The following is a 19968-nucleotide window of genomic DNA, read 5'->3' as shown; positions in this document are numbered from 1 at the left end:
AAACAAAGAAATATATACAGAGTGAACCTGAAAGATGAGCACAAACTCCGGGGCGTGATTCGTGACATCAAAAGAAAACAAAAAGTCCCCATGCATGTTGTCGAATACCGCGTTGTGTACGAGTGACAGGGGTGACAACTTGGAATCGACAGTCTAATCTTGACAATTGGGACGGAACAGAAAGATGTGCACAAACTCAAAATATATGCAATTGATAAAAGGACGCCTCATTTAAAGTATTGATATTTAGAACAAAACGCTCTAGGAAAGGATTTATATAAACGTTAAATATATAGACACTTTGCTAAAACTATCTTTTTGAAAGTTTCTGTTCCGCTTGAATAGTGAATATAATATAAAGATGAGTTATGACGAACTGAGTCCTGGAATGATGCAAACAGGGCTAAATTCCTTAGCTATCTGATCTAATCGTTTCATAGATAATGAAGTAAAGGAAAAATATATTATTTCCACAATTGATCTATTTATTCATTTGGTTTGGAGTTTCCTGTTCATTCGGTTTACTTATCATTGAGAATCATTCTAACATTAGTGATAATTCGATAAAGATAATAAAGACAAATTCTGCTGTTTCTTGAAGGGGATTGATAAGGAAAGGCCAACTATCTTTGGGGAAAAGGGTTCATTATAAATGATCCCTCAATGCCTCTCTACGAGAAAAATCTTTACGCCGTGATACTTATCCCTCAACGTCGTGGTAATACCCAACGCAAAGAATACGGAACAAAAAAAAAAAAAAAAAAATGAAACAAGTGAAATCATATGACGTCATCAGCAATTCCAATCCCAAAACACAACAACACTACTAGTCGTTTAAACACGCCACGATTCTGTTCGGCACTTGCGCAAGTTCATTTAGATTACTTGTAATGAATGTCCTCGTGATTAATTTTTCATTCGAAACTCAAAAAGCCACCCAGATCCATTTTTCAGAAAGAAGAAAGAGGACAAGTCTAGGGAAAAATGACATTATGAAGACTTCGACATGGTAATAGGTTGGATTCCAGGTGGAAGAGTATCGAATGCACTACACTACTTGAAACTTCGGTGTAAACTGTAAATCTCATCCTATACAGCTTTCCTAGCGAATAGGAATGTAGATACGAATCCGAAGAAATAATTCACTATTAAGAATTTAGCTTAATCCTAATCCTAACAATATATAAAACTACATGAGCTGACATAAATTTTTGAGCACTTCCTGTAGGGCTAAAATGATTAAATTTGGCATGATTGTAGCTTTCCAAAACTAACCGACAGGAAAATTGCCAAAAGTGAATATTTTTAATTTTTTAATGGTCTAAAGGGGAGACAAAGAAATTCCTCATGCTATTTAAATGGGAGTTTTCTTGGGATACAAAATCTTATCTTTTAGATAGTTGAAATAGGAAAAGGAACGATAGAGTTGTGGGTTCAAGAGGTGCGAGGCCGTAGGCCGATCAAAGACAGCGTGTGGAGGCGAAGCCCCCGGATGGGCAAATTCAGGAAATTTGAAGAGCAAGTTCACGAAATTCACTATTGATGCAAAGGCCGATAGATAAGAAATGCGAGGCCGTAGGCCGAGCAAACTTGCGGGTCTGGGGGCATGCAGAAAGTGACTATGTGTGTTTCAATTAATAACTCTTGAACCACCCGACCGATCCCAATCAAATTTGCCTCATAAATAAGGTTTGATCCTGGGATAGTTTTTTTTATTTCATTTTGACAGTATAAAGTAGGGGATTCGAAGATGATATATAAAATAAATAAAACTTAATAACTCTTGAGCCAGGGGATGGGAAGATGATATATAAAATAAATAAAACTTAATAATTCTTGAACCACACGACCGATCTTGATCAAATTTTCAATATAGGTGAGGCTCGGGTCCAGGATGGCTTTTATTGTATCACTTTGATGTTGCAACTCAGGAGAGAGGGAGGGGAGATATTTTAACATGATCGAAAATTGCCGATATTAGTGTCGAAGTTATAGTTTTCGGGCTCGCTGACATGAACAATGACACTTCCTATGCCGTTTAAATCCAAATTCTCCCATAACCTTGGGAGAGGGTGTTAGGATATATATATATATATATATATATATATAAATGATCGAAAATGACCCAGAGAGCGCTTCAGTAATAATAAAAGGTAACTGACTAAGGTAACATATTACTATTTTTTTCTCATTTTTACCCAGCGAAGTTTGTAATTGACGCTAGTAATACGTCAATTTTGTGTATCAAACACCTTAGTTTACTTACTGATACAAACAGCTTTTCCCATATCCGTGAATTTAACAGTGATAACACTCCAACAAACCTTTATTTACATATCGGATACAAACCTGTTATTATTAATCAGCCTGTAGCATTGTGATATGGTCCGTATTTGTATGTAATAAATAAAACTATTTATGTATACTACAAAGGCTCGTGTACTTCTGCTATATTTGTTTATGAATATCAGCTGAAGGAAAGAGTGAGAGGGAATTTCCACGTGGGACTTGCTTAGTTGCGTGTTAGTCTAACAGCACTGGTAACCAAGGGAGATCAAGGAAAAAATATTGATCAACGAAGCGCGTACGAAATGTCGTGAGGTATGTTGACGATGTTTATTATAGGAATGATTAAGCAAACATATACAGTTTAGGACGCTACTAAATGCATCTTTATTCTAACCAAAACAATACTCACAGCATATTCCTAACATATCTCATTACAATATCAATATTCCTAAAATATGCCAAGATGATCCTGTCACATGAATTTATCATTGCGGGAATATCTATATATTAAATTGGTACGTTTATATATTTGCCTCCAATCCTTTCGACAATGAGATTTCAAAACCACAACTGCTACAAAAGTACTGTTTTCGCTGGTCGATTCCAAATTTTGTGTAGATTTTTCAGTTCTAATTGAATATTTAAAAAATGGCCTTTATTTCTTTATTACATTTTCAGGGGTACACTGGAACTGTAAAAAAATTAAAAAGGAAAGCATCATATCCTACAAGGTATACATTCCAACACAGTATAGTTGTATACATGGGTTGCATATTCTCAGGTATTCTCAGGTGTTTTTTCATGGTCAAATGATGATGAAAAATGAAGGATAACCATGTCCCCAGTCTAATATGAATCTTTATTGTTCGGAGTGTTTTGCCCAATGAACACCATATATCACCGAGATTATAATCAATGCTGAATGTAATGAATTTGCTTATTACATACTGCATGCAAGAAGAAAGAAAACACTGATCAGACATGAATTAGAAACTCGAACCGAAAGTAGGCTCAATCTTCCAAACGGTGCGAGATATGGAAAAAAAATCTATCCTTTATAATGCCCCTTGCCGATTTTTATCAAGATGTCCATTTATGTTTGTAAAGGGACATGTACAGATGTTGTGAGGAATGAGAAGGAGATTGATGATCATATGTGATTGATGCTCTGTATAGACAGCGCAGGTTCAGCTAGTCTATATATTAAAATGCTAACTAACTAACTAACTCTATGGCCTATGGAACCCGGAGGTTCAATGCCGCGTTCACAAAAGCTCTTCACTGACTTCTATCCTTAGCTAACTGCATCCAGCTTCTACTTTGTATTCCAATCTCTGCGAGATCCATCTTAATATTGTCCTCCCATCCGCGCCTAGGTTTTCCTAATGGTCGTTTTCCGATTGGTCTTCCAGTCAAGACTTTGAAAGCGTTTCTACTTTCTTCCATTCTAGCTACATGACCCGCCCACCTAAGCCTCCTAGACTTGACGACCCTAACAATGTTGGGTAGACCATATAAATTATGTAGTTGCTCGTTATGAAGTTTCCGCCATTCCCCATTCCCGTTCCTCTTGGGTCCGAATATTCGTCTCAGGATCTTGTTCTCAAATACTTTCAGTCTATGTTCTTCCCTCAGAGTAAGCGACCATGTTTCGCAACCATACAGAACAACAGGCATGATTATCGTTTTATATATTTTAAGCTTCAAATTCTTCGACAGAATTCGCGACGACAAGAGATTTTGAACCGAATAGTAACACGAATTCCCTGCTTTTAGTCGACATTTAATTTCTTCGTGAATATGATTTTCGTCTGTTAATATCGATCATAAATATTTGAATATAATATAATATTAAAATGCTAGAAAAGTTTATATGTTTGTGGCCATCCATTTCGACAGTGAGTTCTGACCAGAGTATACACACTTATTTATTAAAAACTAAGTTACAGAGTAACAGTTTCGACAACTTAACGTTGTCTTCATCAGACACTAACTGAAAGAGATATCTTCAGACCATAGACATTTATACTAAAAGCGAAAGTACTAAAATTCATTATTTGCATGGGAAGCCACCTGGGTCGTACTTCCCTGGGCGTCATCTGTCGGCCACCTCCCCAGACTTAATTACTCTCCCACGTGTATTTATCTTTTCCAAACATCTGTAACGCATCTGTTGTTTATACTTGACCAATTACCTTAAAACTTTCTCCTTTGATGCCTATTAGATATGATTTAAAAGTAACACATTATATTAAATACCAGTATCGGTTCGTGGTCTGTATAAGTACCAGTTGCAATGTTGCAATATCAAAGGTATGTAGTTATGCGCATGTGTTCCCCTCCCCCCCAGCATTCTTGAGTCTTATCCAAAAAATATTCAGGAAATATGAAGAGGAAAGTTCTTATAAGCTCCATTTGTATATTTATTGATTAAAGTGTATTTTCTAATATTGATTTAATATATAAGTTTTTTCCTTTTTTTTTAAACAACCACTATCAATGTACGTTTATACACTATTTATATACAAAAACTTCTACGTTCATGTTATTGAACAAGAGATAAATCGAATATATAGCATGTGCTGTAAGCCATGAATGATATCGTTAACCCAAAAAGAAGAAAAAAGCAAGAAAATTACATATATTCATGCACACAGTTAAACAAAATTATTTAATTAAGTAAACTATGCATTATTTTAAAATGGAAGGTCTTTCTTTGTTCTTTTTCGAGCTTCAATTTTTTCTATGACTTCATTGAAATCTGAAATGCTGGTTTTCTGAATTTAAAGCATCGCTACTGCAAATATTTCCCGCTTTATTTTCTTTAAGGTACAGAAACACCTCTCTCCTTTGACAATATGCATTTCGTTAACATTTCTTTGTATGAACATAAGGGACAAAGAGTTCATTTTCAGTAACAACGTATTTTTGTCTGCTGTTCTACGTATTATAAAGAAGCATGAAATATAAGATTTTTTTCCTTCGAAAATAAAAAAAATAATAGTTTTACATTCCAGCAATTTAGGCTAAAGAAGACAGATGAGTATTGAAAGTGAAAATTTGATATTTTTTATGCCCTCCCCCGGAAATCGAACACGGGATCATGTGCACGAGGACACACAACTAAGAATTAGACCAGTGGTAAGACATTCTCTTCTTCGAGTCTCGATCGCCCCCCCCCAAAGGATAATTTTTATTTTAAAAATAAAATCTATCCCAAGAATTTTTACCTTTGTATTATAAATGTAAAATTAAATTTATTGACTTCGAACGACCACCCTCCCCCAAATATTCAGCTTGGATCCGCCCCTGCTACCACTAGACGCGTATTTGCTCTTTGCGAGTTTCTGTTTGGTGACTTAACTTCTTTCTTCCAAGCGTCTATATCTCACTCAACCTATCAATTGAGTCAAACGCTGCCAAACGGAGGAATTCGTAACTATTACAGAAGCTGACTATATATCAGTTGCTACTTCGTTCGCAACTGGAAGGGCGTAATACGGGAGGATAGCAGCGATGCAAGAATAAATCCACTTCCTCATGTTAAGAGATAGGAGCTTGCTGCCATATGCTCAATGTTACTGCTTCCAGTGGCAACGCTCGCTGCCACTGGATTTGTATATCACTCTCTTTCTTTCAGTTTTTTTTTTAATTATTTTTTTCAGAAATGCATCAATACTGTTTTGCGCTCAAGAGCAAAGGTTTATTTTTTACTGGTACACTACTTTAATACTTAAAAATATCTTTATTATTAAATAAATATCCGGTTGCACAACCATGCAACATATAGTACCAGCCACCACTGCTAAATACAACTGGTTATAAATACATCAATATAAAAATATATTGTAGAGATATTGGATTTCCCTCATATTTTTAATATTCAGATCAAGATTTAAAAACGATATTATTTTTTATTTTTTTTTCTTTCTTTATTTTCTGTGGATGATGAGAGACAGACACAACTTGGAATAATAAGACAGTCAGCAAACATTTCAAAATTCTCTTTAGTAGACGATTCCTCATTCTTCATTCTTGGTAAATTTATGTAACTTATGTAATCTGATGTAACCAAAGCGTTCTGTAACTGTTGACAAATTATTAAATAAGTCGAGAAATCCATTTACCTTGCACTTTCCTGAATCCTACACGTGCGTACTTTGGATGTTTTTCCGTAATTTCGTCGGCCATCTTCCTACTTTGTTTGATATAAAAACGTCCCAGGACCCGGAAGAGGGGGGTAGCACTCGAGAAGCGGTGAAGTACACGAGGAGCGGTAAAGTTCACGAGGAGCGAGTGTGAGCAACGACAGGAGAGACCTATACCAAGTTCCTCGCCAATTCGACACAGAAGCCGAGACATGGAGACCACCAGTCGACGACCAGGAACGGAGGTACGGAATACACATCCAAGGTCCTAAACGCCCAAACAACCTTCCTTTTCTTTCTTCCTAAACAAACTCTCGACTCTCTTTTTTTAAAAATATTTGTTTTTATTTATTTCTACCCACATGCCCTATAAACTAAAACGCTCGTCGTCTTCTCAGTTACCTCTCAAATCTACCAGTGAGCTATATTTCCCAAGTTAACGATAATAGTTTCCTTTCTTTCTTCAAAACGACGACGAAAGCATTCCTACCGAATGCACAAGCGTAAGATGATGGAGATGCTGATCTTTCTTCTCGCATCAGCGTAAGAAGGTGATCAATGCTAGCTTTCTTTCAATCCTCTAAACTGTTTTCTCTTCATTTTTAAGGCTTTTTAGAATCACCTCCAACTTCCCCGCCACCAACCCGCTATGAAACTAGTTTTCTTCTCTTTTGTTTTTTTTATTTTTGAGCAATCTTTCTTATGCTATTCTATAATTACCTTTCTTTTTCTCTCCTTTTTGGAGAGTGGTGGAGCCCCAATACCTCTTGTGTATGTTTTATGTGTTGTATTTAGTTTTTAGTGTAGGTATAGCATATTTAAGGTCTTGACTTGTGCCCAATAGTTTTATTACTTGTGTTATATGTTGCGAAGACTAGCGGACGAATTTTTGATACCTTTAGAGGATATTTTTAACTTAAGTGATACTGTCTATTTCGATCCCGCGGCCTGTTCGTCTCCTAAATCGACTAAATTTACACGTAATTATTTAGAGCAACTTAAAAAGAAGCTAGAATTTTCGGAATCATTTTCGGATATTTCTCCTGATTCTTTAGACGTAACTGTTCGTGGTTCTAGTTCTAACAGTATGGCAACAGGAGAAAACGATCCACCTCCGTCCATGCACGGCACGATTGTGAAACCGGAGCCTTTTTATGCCCGGTTGGGTGATGATGTAAACACGTACATCAGACGATATGAGACCATCGCTAGCATTAATTCATGGGATGGTATGAGACGAAAATTGGTGCTGGGGAGCCTACTCCGTGGCCCCGCTGAAAACTGGTTTGCTGGCATAGAAAGAAAGCCAGAATTTGCCCAAATGACTTACGACCAGTTCAAGCAAGCTTTTATAAACGCTTTTAAGGACAATTTGGTGCCACAATTATCTGAAGCTCAGATGCGAGCCCGTGATCAGAATGAATCAGAATCCGTTCTAGAGTACGTTTATGCGAAGCAGGATTTGATTTTACGCGCAGACCCGACTGCCAATGAAAAGAAACAATTACAATTTATTGTGGAAGGACTTTTACCCGATTACTTTAAAGTTGTAGTACGAAAGGAGTACAACACGGTCAGTGACCTTCTGAACGACCTAATTATCGAGGAAAGGACTAAATTGTTATTGAAGCGTAAGGAATTAGAGAAATTCTTGAAAAAGAATTCTGCTGTTTTGCAGTCGTCTTTATTTTCTCCGACTAGCATAGATGCTAATACTCAGAATAATGCTGAAGTAAGGGTTCAAAGTTCGATTACTGCTCAACCATATAATACACAGTCAGCATACTTGCAAAACCAGCAGACTCAACAGAACCAACCGGTAATCGACCCGTTGACTGACATACAGCAACAACTGTCAAAGTTGACGCTGCAGATTTCAGCCTTAGCTCCTTCAACAAATTGTGAAAGAAGCGATGATTTTCAATATAGGAAAAAGCAGTTTAATCAGCCGAAAAATGTAGGTCAGGATTACCAAGGAAAACCGAACGGTAATCAAAACAACAGAAGTCAGAATAATAATGCTGATACTAATAAAAAATCCAGCAGTGATTTTGCGTCCTCAAGTAATAGTAATTCTTCGCCAGGTCAGGGTTCGACTCCGGTTAGAGGCCAAATTATTTGTTACAAATGCAAATTACCGAATCATATTGCGAGATATTGTCGTATGCCTTCTTTAAACACGCAGACAGAGTAGATGGTCGGGACGAATCTACTCAAGGTTCCGTTATAGTCCCTATAGTGTCCTTTAACGAATTGCCTCATGTGTCAGCTTTAATGAACGGGAAAGTCGTAGAACTGATGATTGACAGCGGCAGCCAGATCAGTTGTCTGGGGGAAAATTTGGTCCCGGAAAATGCTAAACGTTTCCGTATTAATACTAGACTTCGGGGAGTAACAGGGAAGTTTATACAAGTTTCTGAGATAGCTTTATTAAAATTTAGGATTGGTAAAAAATGGTTTACTCATGTATTCAGAGTTATTCCAAATTTTGATTATGGGCCTTTGATTGGCGCCGATTTTTTGGAAAAGCACAGGGCTGTTTTAGATTACAATAAGCAAAATTTAACTCTTTTTCGATTCGGACGCCCTCCTTCAAAAACGTTACCTCCGAGGAATTTAGAAGTCAATTTGTCAAAAGTCTTAACATCCAGGCTTGCGCAGGGATCTCGGGCTATTTTTAGAGTATTGGAAAACACGATTTTACCACCTCGCTCGCATACTCTGGTGAAGCTACGCAGTTGTTGGGATATTTTGGGGAAGAAGTTATTATTGTCACCCTCTCGCCGGATAGAAGAAATACTGGACATTTTTATTCCATGTGCGATAGTGAATGGAGGATGCCCCGTGGTGTATGTTACGAATCCCACCATTAAGGAGATCAAACTGCGACAAGGTACACACCTTGGGGATGCTGAAGATTTTGAGGAGGTCCCAGAGGAGCCTGAGGAAAGGAGTTTTTCGTCGGTAGAAGAAAGCCTACCGTCCCCGGAGAAGATGGAGCTTTCCAGGCGACTTTGTGATCCTAGTCGTGTCGATGTCAACCCCGAGCTATCTCCAGAAGAGAAAGAAAGATTCTACAGTCTCATACGAGAATTTCCTTATGTTTGGAGTTGGTCTGAGGAGGACATAGGACTCGCACGAGGCTACCTTCATGAAATTCGTCTATCCGATCCTACACCCGTGAATAAGACGCCCTACTCAGTGCCTTATCATCTTCGTGGAATACTCAAGCAGCAGTTAGACACGATGCTTCGTCAAGGGATTTTGAGGGAAAAAATCTCGCCCTGGAACCACCCCATCTTGCTGATTAGGAAGCGTAATAATCAGTTCCGATTTGTAAGTGATCTGAGGGGTCTAAATCAGCAGTCCCATCCTTCGAACTTTGCGACACCGTCGGTGGATGACATAATCAATCGTATGGCAGGACATCTCCTTTATACCTCGAGTGATTTGACCAAAGGATTCTTCCAAATTCCGATTACAGAGGAGTCGAAAGAGTGTACAGGCTTCTCGATACCAGGCATGTCAAGTTATCAATATTGTGTCCTACCTATGGGACACATTTCTTCTGCAGCAGCGCTTAATAGACTGGTCAAATTGACGTTAGCAGGCGTTCCAAGTACAAATATTATGCATTATGTGGACGACTTCTACATTATCGCGTCATCTGTAGACGAGATGGTGCATTGGTGCAAGGTCCTTTTTGAAAAACTTAGAGAACGGGGACTAAAATTGTCTCCCGAGAAGACAAAGATCGCACATTATTCTTTGATAGTGTTGGGACATCGTTTATCAAAATTTGGAGTACAAGTGTCAGATCGAATGTTAGCCACGATTCAGAATTTCCAACGTCCACGCACGAAGAAGAATTTAAAAAGTTTTTTAGGGGTGTGCTCCTTTTTGCGAAGGTATGTTAAGGATTTCTCGGAAATCGCTTATCCTCTTCAAACTCTGCTTCGAAAAGACCAAGATTTTAAGTGGGGAACCCAGCAACAAGAATCTTTTGAAGCTCTGAAAAAAGCAATTTTGGAAGCCCCAACATTGATGGCATACAAACCAGAGAGGGATCTACATATCTACACCGATGCGTGCAAGAAGGGCCTCGCAGCTGTAGCAAAACAACCTATTTCAGACGATCCTGAAGCTGAACTAGTACCGATCGCATATGCCAGTCGAGCAGTTGGACCTTCAGAAAAAAATTTGTCAGTGTACCATTTGGAACTCTTGGCTCTGCTGTATGCACTGCGATCTTTCAGATATTTCGTGGTGGGTCGACATTTCTATCTTCATACGGACTCCAAAGCTATTACGTTTCTTCGCCACAGTAAGAACCTGACAGGTAAATTAGCACGCTGGATGTCTGAGATTGATTGTTACGATTTTACGATCGCCCACGTGAAAGGTACCGACAACATAGAAGCCGACAGTTTGAGTCGCTTTGTTAAGCATAGTCGCGACAAGGAAGATGAAGAAGAGAGTGCCTCTGACCCGATAATTTTCCTAATCGAAGACATGGACCTCATTGATATCGCAAAAGAACAGCGAGAAGATGCAGTACTGAAGAAAATTATTGATCACTTGGAGGATCAAGCAGAAAAGGATCCAGCCTATGAAAGACAGGCATCGTATTTTGTTTTGAAGAATAATGTAGCATACAAAGTGAATAAGACACCATTCGGTAAAGTTTATTTGTTAGCAGTACCATCGAAATTGCGAGATATTGTATTTGAGAAACTGCATTGTGGGAAACTGGGTGCGTGCCATGGTGGATTTTCGAAAACATACAACCTTTTATTAAAGTCTGTCTATTTCCCCAATATGAAAAAATTTGTGTATGATAAGTGCCAATCTTGTGTAACTTGTCAATTGCTAAAAAAGAGGAGTGGAAAACAGTTCGGTAGTCTTCAGACACATCCTAGCGTTCATCCTTTCTTTAGAATCTATGTGGATCTTGGTGGGACCTACCCTAGTAATAATATCTTACGCCACAAATTTCTAATTATAGTCATAGATGAAGGAACTCGTTTTTGTATTACTGGTTCTCTACCAGATGCTTCTGCAGCTTCTGTTAGTGCTTTCATATATGACAACGTCATATTGAAGTATGGGATACCAACTCAAATCTGTTGTGATAGAGGTGTTGCATTTACCAGTCAATTATTTAAGGAGTTATGTAAAATACTGGGGACTCAAATACATTTCGCTGACGTTCAAGGGCATTTTTCTATTGGGAGTGTAGAAATCGCAGTAAGAAATATAGAACAGCAATTGAAGATCGCCTTAGACAAAACTGACCAATCACGTTGGATTGAACTTCTACCAGAAGTAACCTTTGCCTATAACGTCACGTGCAATTTGAGCATGAAGTATTCTCCTTTCGAACTCCTCCACGGCTTTTCTCCTCGGTTGTTGCATTCCGCCATGTTGGGTATGGAATGTCAATTTTCAGAAAACCAAGACAGATTGGAACGAATGAAGTATATACGCGAAAAAGCCCAAGAAAATTTGTACAACCGACATCTGACGTCCAAGAAGTCTTACGACAAGAAGCGAATACAACAAGAATTCAAGCAGGGTGAAGCGGTTTGGATTTTTGATCTGTCTAGAAAACGAGGACAATGTGCTGCTTTCTCGGGAAAGTATTTTGGACCTGGTCAAATTGTGTCCAAAAAACATGACAACAGCTATTATGTTAAGTTTCGAACACCTAGAGGACAGATTAAGATAGACTCATTTTCTATAGACCGGCTTAAGAAGTATTATCCACCTGAGAAGGGAATATCTAAGGACTTGCAAAAGTTAGAGAATCAGGATGCACAAATATTGGGTGAAGGAGTCCAGGAAAAGGATTTTCAGCAGCAGGAGGAGTCCACTTCTTTTTTGATGGAGTATCAGGAAGAGGAAAGCACGGGGGAAGCGGATTCATTGTTCATTCGAGATGTGAAATTGATGTCCGAAATTCCGTCGTGGGACGAGACCGGACCCGACACCAAATCGATGGCTGATGTTGAAAAACCGAAGTTTGCCGTCAACGAGGAAATTAACCGGAAAGTGGCTTTGTATTATGGGTCTATTACGTCACTGGCAGGACAAGCGATCGTAAATTCATCCAACAGCCAGTTGCAACCAAGAGGAGGTGTAGACTTGATGGTACAGTCTTTGGCGGGAAGTGAAATGAGGCAGGAGTGCAAGAAAATTGGTCACTTGAACCCAGGTAATGCCGTATTAACCTCAGGATATAATCTACCTGTAGATTATGTTATACATGTATCTGCACCCGATGATAAAAATGCTAAGCGCCTAAAGATGTGTTATGAGAAATCCCTACAGTTGGCTATGGACAATGACATAACGACCATTGCCTTTCCAAATATAGCTACAGGAGTATTTAACTACCCGAAATTAGAGGCTGCAAGAATTGCTTTGAACGTAGTAAGGGAGTATCTCGAGGAGTACCTCGATTATTTTGAAAAAATAATTTTTGTTCAATTCGATAAACAAAATCAAATTATTTACGAAAAAGTGATGCACGAATATTTCCCGAAATGAGTTTTTTTGTCCTTTACAAGAGCATAAAATTTATATAATGTACTTAACCTAGAGATTAGTTATTACTGGCCTAACAGGGAGTTATTTCTATGTTAATTTGCAGTATGTTAGTACAACCTTTTACCACCAAAAAAAAAATCCTGTGTCCATTATTCTGTTAAAGTGCAGGTCCAGAGGAAGTATTAAACCATCTCCCAAAAACAGTTTTTTGCTATGACTTGTCTACCTCCATTGTTGAAAATAAAATTAGGTGAAGTACTGAGATGAACTAGTAGGCATTCCACTTACCTAGAAAAGAAGGAAACATTGAAATTAGTAACGCAATTTAACAGGAACATATATACTTAGGCTAACAGAGATAATAATCAATAGAACATGTGAAAATTCTAAATTTCTCATTATATTTAATTTGTGTTTCAGATAACCTATTTTGTTTTAAGCTGCATTATCCTATCTTTCTCTTTCCCATATGTGACATCTAATAACACCGAGTTCCAAATAACATCTGGTTTATTTTTCCGTAAACTCCCAAATGTTATTTTGTACCAACACTCATTACCGATATCTTTTAATTTGACATTTTCCTTTCCGCATGATGTTAAGGTTTCTTCTCTTTTTGAATTTCTGCTTTGCAACGAAAATGACACTCTAGCTCCAGATGTCTGCGAAGCTGCAAAAGACTTACATGATCTGCAAGTCCACATTAACGATTATTTTTTAAAGCCTCCAAATCCACGATTTCATCGATTATCAACCAGATCTCCACGTGCACTGTTAGGGTTCATTGGGAAAGCATTGAATTGGTGTTGTGACGTAGCTGACAGTTCTTCTATTGATTCGATAAATAAGAAGGAATTTCATTTGGAACAAACTGTACTGGGTTTACAAAAACAATTGTTAAAAAACAATTTATATATTCGAAACACAACTTCAGAATTTTTAAGTTTTCAAGATCAGATACAGGATAATTTTCAAAAAATTAGAAACTTTTCGGCAAAAATATTGGATCAAGAACATGATCTGGGAGATCATCTTAATAAGCTTGCAAATCGAGTACATAAAGAGGTCATTTCGTTCATTCAAGAATTTTATTCGATTTCAACGCAGTTTGTACAGTTTCTACAAATTTTTAAATATGATCTGACAATTCAGATGTGTACAGATGCTAGGCTGAACCCTAATATAATTCCTTATAAAGTGTTGCACGCACATTTATCTGAATTTGAGAATATCATTTTGAAAAATGGATATAAGTTAGCCATAGATAAGTCGTTATTGGAGATGTATTATTCAATTAATGTTTTGACTTGTTCAATCACCGACACGTACATTTATCTACAGATGAAAATTCCGATCGTTGAAATACAGCCTTCATTTGAGTTATATGATGTGCAGCCACTTCCGTTTGCTGTATACAACCAAACTTGTACCGTTGATATCCAGCCTTTAGTTATGGTAGTTCAAGATAAAAAAGATCTTATACCAATAACAGGAACAAGCCTACTTGCTTGTCATTATAGCCAATCAAAGTTATGTAAGATACCTACACACACTGTGACACGTTCTCGTTTAATAAATTGTGCTCACGCAGCTTTCGTTGCCAGTACAGTCAGGGAAATATTACACAACTGTGACCATACGTGATATGATTCGAAAGAGGCACAGATTATAGACATTGGATCGCATGAGTTTGTTTTAATACACCCACCAGAATTTCTAACTTTGAAGACTAGAGAAAATGTGTCTACCATTCGAGTTCCAGAAGAAGCCAGATTATACGGAGCCCTTAAAATTCGAATACCATGCAATACTAAATTAATTGTGGAGAGAAATCTTTTCGTCAGATCGGATTTTCCGTGTCTCGACAATGATCTTACAGAACCTGTATTTTTACATCTTTTTCCGAGCCAGCTAGTCTCTAATGATCTGATGCTATTACGATCTACGTATAAAGGGAATGAATTTTTTAATGTTTCATCTTTACTTAACGATGTTTGGAGTTCTTCAATCCGACATATGAATATATCAGCATTTACGATAATTGACCAGACGCCCATTAAGATGCCTATCTATAAGCATGAATATTTTATACCAGGAATTATTATTATTTGGAATATCATCATAACTCTTCTACTTATTTATTTGCTAAGAGAACATGGGATTTTCAATTTTATATGGTTTTGTAGAAAATGTAGTGCGTCTACGGAATTTTCTTTGCAAGAATTGAGCTACTTTTTAGACATTGTGCAAACCGTTATTGCAATTGTAAGTCTAATTTTGCTCTATAGAGTTATGAAAAGTTTAATGAAAAAAATTGGTGATGATACGCCACTGCAGATGAAGAGTTTTGAGAATAGATGTAACGAGAGGATTGAAGAAAGAGATCAAGAACCTGAAGTGACCCCAGAAAAGTTCACCACTTCGAACAGAAATGAGGATGCACATTCAGTGTCAGAATTGAGTTTACCTCCTCCTCCGGAAGAATTGATAGTTAATGACGGAAGTTTTGGTACAGAGATTATAGTACCACCTTCTACCGTCTTGGAATTAAGGAATTCTAACGTAAAATCTTCGTACATTTCCAACTATATAGTGTATTCTTAAAAGCGGATACGGAAACTGAGATGTCGAGCAATTCACGCATTTTGTGAAACAGCATCTAGAAGAAGATATTAGAACGTATATACGCACGACCATATAAAATTGAGAATCATTACCGGACATACCTATTTTTATGAATTTAGAGACCTTCTTCCCCCCCCCACAATTTTTATTTCCAACATAATTTTACTAACACAATCGAGTATTGGGCGATAAAACCCAATCCAACCTCTGGTTACCTTAAATTCCCAACCTAATCAGGAAATGGGTTAGGTTTATGTTGGAAATAATGAGCCCCCCGGCCCCCTTTAGAATATGATATTAAGGAAATTGTATTTAAGATTTTAATAGGAAATTGTTTAGATATTTTGGGCATTTGGTCAGATCATGAATGTGAAGTACTTATACTAATACTAATTCTTTCTTTTTCTTCTTTTTTTATGTTTCTCTATTCTCCTAATTTTTCTGATGCCTCCTACCCACCTCTACTGAAATACTACGATCACTCTCAGGCTTTCATAAAAATCACCCTCACAGTCCTCAAATAACGACACTTCCTTTATTTATCTTCCCTGATTTTTTTTTTTTTTTACGATACCTTGATATTCTTACCTGAGTTGCCAACCCTGTTTCTCACCGGAAGTAAGTCTTCGGACAATAACCTTACCGCATTTCACTCTAATTTTCCTTACTTTCAAATCTTCTCCACAATTCCATTATTTCGTAAAACCAACCCCCCCGAGACGCCACTGGATTCACGTTTAGGTACCTTGACTTTGAAATCGCCTTTCAAAAGCCTAATAATAGTTATCTTAATCAAATCTTACTTTCCCAATATCATTATCCTTGTTTTTGAACTCTTGTGCCCCCCCCCCCCCAAATTTAAAACAGCCATTATAACTTGTCATTCGTTTTGCTTTTATCCTTCTGTTTGTAAACAAACATCGGCCATTACTATACCGAGAGCCTTTGCGAAAACTCCCATCCCTCCGTCATAGCGTCATGGCAGCCATCTTGAAAATTTTCATGTTTACATTTTCCCACGGCTTAGAGACTGTGTTCCTTTGCCATATTTTCGCTACAATTCCTATTTCTTTATATTATAACATCTATAATTTTCACTTTCTACCCTTCTGATATACACCCTTTCTTAATCTTCATCCTAGATACACATATACAGAGTCACATGTTTCTGATAACTTCAATCACTATTCCTTTTTTCCTTTAATATTTTTTTTATAAAAAAAAATTATCTCCCTACAACCCCTTTCCGTACCTCAATGCAGCATTACACCACTAAGAAGAAGAGGATTTATGGACATCAAGAGATATCGATGCTCAGATTTGAACCTCACGATTTGCCCACCAACCGACGCAAGGAATGATATGTTGCTGAACGTTTTTTTTTCTCTCACTTTTTGTTCACACTAATTTTTTTTGATGCACGTAAAACTCACCTTATCACACGTCACGGACATAAATATTGCTACTATAAATATATTATAATTATACATCTTCAAGCAAGCTCACAGCCACACCCCATCACCCCCAGCGTCATCCTTCCAGTTCAGCCGATAACATCTGCCATCTGGTGACAGCTACTTCAACTTCACTACGTCCTTTGCATATGGTCAACGACCAAGCTGGAGTAGATTATCTTGCAGCTGAGACTCTGCCGATTCAGCATTCTACAGTTTCAAGTTCAATGTTATAAACAAGACCATGTGCTTCAGTATCTTAACGATTACATCAACTATTTAAATGGGAGAAAAGACAGGAACTATCCAAGACATTGAAAGATGATGCTTTCAAATTGACAAATTAACTTTCTTGTGTGTTTATTCTTCAAATATTGATTGATTGATTGGTTTAGTGCTACATTTTATTATCTGTTAACGCTAGTGATTTAAGTGTTTTTTTTTTTAGTGATGTGTGATTAATTATTTTTTTATATGTATTTAACATACATAAAGATATACAGTGCGTTCAATAAGTAATTGGACCTGAAACGACAGCGTTCCTCTTTTCGTCGTTCAGTAAGATTTAGTGGCGGGAATGTAGAGATATTGGATTTCCCTCATATTTTTAATATTCAGATCAAGATTTAAAAACGATATTATTTTTTATTTTTTTTTCTTTCTTTATTTTCTGTGGATGATGAGAGACAGACACAACTTGGAATAATAAGACAGTCAGCAAACATTTCAAAATTCTCTTTAGTAGACGATTCCTCATTCTTCATTCTTGGTAAATTTATGTAACTTATGTAATCTGATGTAACCAAAGCGTTCTGTAACTGTTGACAAATTATTAAATAAGTCGAGAAATCCATTTACCTTGCACTTTCCTGAATCCTACACGTGCGTACTTTGGATGTTTTTCCGTAATTTCGTCGGCCATCTTCCTACTTTGTTTGATATAAAAACGTCCCAGGACCCGGAAGAGGGGGGTAGCACTCGAGAAGCGGTGAAGTACACGAGGAGCGGTAAAGTTCACGAGGAGCGAGTGTGAGCAACGACAGGAGAGACCTATACCAAGTTCCTCGCCAATTCGACACAGAAGCCGAGACATGGAGACCACCAGTCGACGACCAGGAACGGAGGTACGGAATACACATCCAAGGTCCTAAACGCCCAAACAACCTTCCTTTTCTTTCTTCCTAAACAAACTCTCGACTCTCTTTTTTTAAAAATATTTGTTTTTATTTATTTCTACCCACATGCCCTATAAACTAAAACGCTCGTCGTCTTCTCAGTTACCTCTCAAATCTACCAGTGAGCTATATTTCCCAAGTTAACGATAATAGTTTCCTTTCTTTCTTCAAAACGACGACGAAAGCATTCCTACCGAATGCACAAGCGTAAGAATATATAGATATAATAGTAAAAATCAAATAAAAAATAGAACAATATATAAAACTATATACAGTATAAGCATAACTATATATAATATTAATCTATATATGGATATAAAATACATATAAATCTGTCTAGTCTTGATCTTTTTCTTCAATTTGTTCTAATAATTTATTCCATAGCTTATGTATTAACAGTCCACTTGTCCAGTTCATAAATTTGTCACTTTTCTCTTTCTTTATTCTTTATGCTTCCTTTCATTTCCTTATTATTAGTCTATTCTCCCTTTCTAGTCCCTGCACACCATCCCAATCTATATCATGCCCCGTTTCTTTAAAATGTTTATATATGGCATTATTTTCTCTCTTAAGTCTCACATCATCCTATGTTGTTTTATTCTCTCCTTAAGTTTTTCCCTGTTTCCCCGATGTATATCATATCACAATCCTTACACTTTGCTTTATACACTACACCTTCTTCTCAGATATTTCCTTCGTTCTACTTTTCACTTGCTTAATCACTTCCAAAATTCTTCCTCCTCCTTTTCTGTACGTCTTTACACCACCTCTTCTTAGTAAGTTCTTTAGTACTTCTGTCTTCTATCCAATGCTCTCTATCCTGTGTCATTTCTTCTCCTTCTCTTCCTTTCTCTACTTTCTCCTTCCTTTCCTTCTTTCCTCTTCTGTTCTTCTTTAACTTCTCTTTGTTGTACTCGCTCTGCTGTAGTAGGTTGTGGAACCTCTCTATGTCCTCCTTCTTTTTCTCTTCTTCAGTATTCGTTTCTTCTATTTTCCTCTCCAGCTAGTATATTTAAAATATTCTTAATCTATACGTATAAAAATAAAAGTAATTATGTTTGTGACTTTATACCTCTTGAACTACTCAATCAATCTCAATCAAATTTTGAACATAGATGAGGATCAGGCCTGGAATAATTTTTGTCATTTCATTTTGGCGGTAGAACTTAGGGGAGGAAGAAGGGCAGATATTTAAAAATGATCAAAAATGACTAATACAGTAAAAACTCGTTAATCCGTACGAACGGTACTCCGAACGACCTTCAGGCGTCGTCTCTACCTACATACTGTATTTTTAGATTTTCATGTCACAACAATGCAACCGTAAACAAATGTAAACAAAGCTGCCACGATTAGTCAGGTCAGTCCATTTTCAGGAGTATACAGAATGTAGTACCATACGTACTATAGTTGCGTGAAGTCAGGCGTGCGTTTCGTCGAAAAGGAAACATGTTACTCTAACTTTAGAAGACAAGTGCAAGGCTATCAAGCGATTGCACAATGGAGAAAGATTAGGAAAACTTGCTTCAGAATACGGTGTTGGAAAATTGACAGTGTTTTACATTAAAAGTAAGAGAGATAAGATAATCTCTCACTGTTCTTGTACGGAATGTGGCCAGGGAAAGCGACAAACTTTGAGAACGGTTAAAAATGTTGGTATTGAACAAGCACTTTACATATGGATAGTGCAGCAGAGGGCCGAAAATAACATGCTAAGTGGTGGCAGAA

General features: G+C 37.2%; 2 protein-coding genes across 2 annotated transcripts in view; one reads left to right on the top strand and one right to left on the bottom strand.

The window, feature by feature from the left end:
- Positions 1-17145, bottom strand: part of LOC145687991 (putative G-protein coupled receptor Mth-like 1) — a 199732-nt gene extending 182587 nt beyond the window's left edge. Inside the window, exon 1 of the mRNA XM_081761644.1 lies at positions 17045-17145. The gene's annotated coding sequence lies outside the window, so the exon portion shown is untranslated. The remainder of the gene's footprint in view (positions 1-17044) is intronic.
- Positions 1-19968, top strand: part of LOC145687992 (uncharacterized) — a 147890-nt gene that overhangs the window by 66080 nt on the left and 61842 nt on the right. The gene's annotated exons all lie outside the window — the stretch shown is intronic.

Source organism: Thermobia domestica, chromosome 6 (assembly GCF_964235325.1).
Source record: "Thermobia domestica chromosome 6, izTheDome1.hap1.1, whole genome shotgun sequence".
NCBI classification, from domain to species: Eukaryota; Metazoa; Arthropoda; class Insecta; order Zygentoma; family Lepismatidae; genus Thermobia; species Thermobia domestica.
The sequence above is the reverse complement of the archived record's forward strand: the minus strand, read 5'-3'. Positions and strand labels throughout refer to the sequence as shown.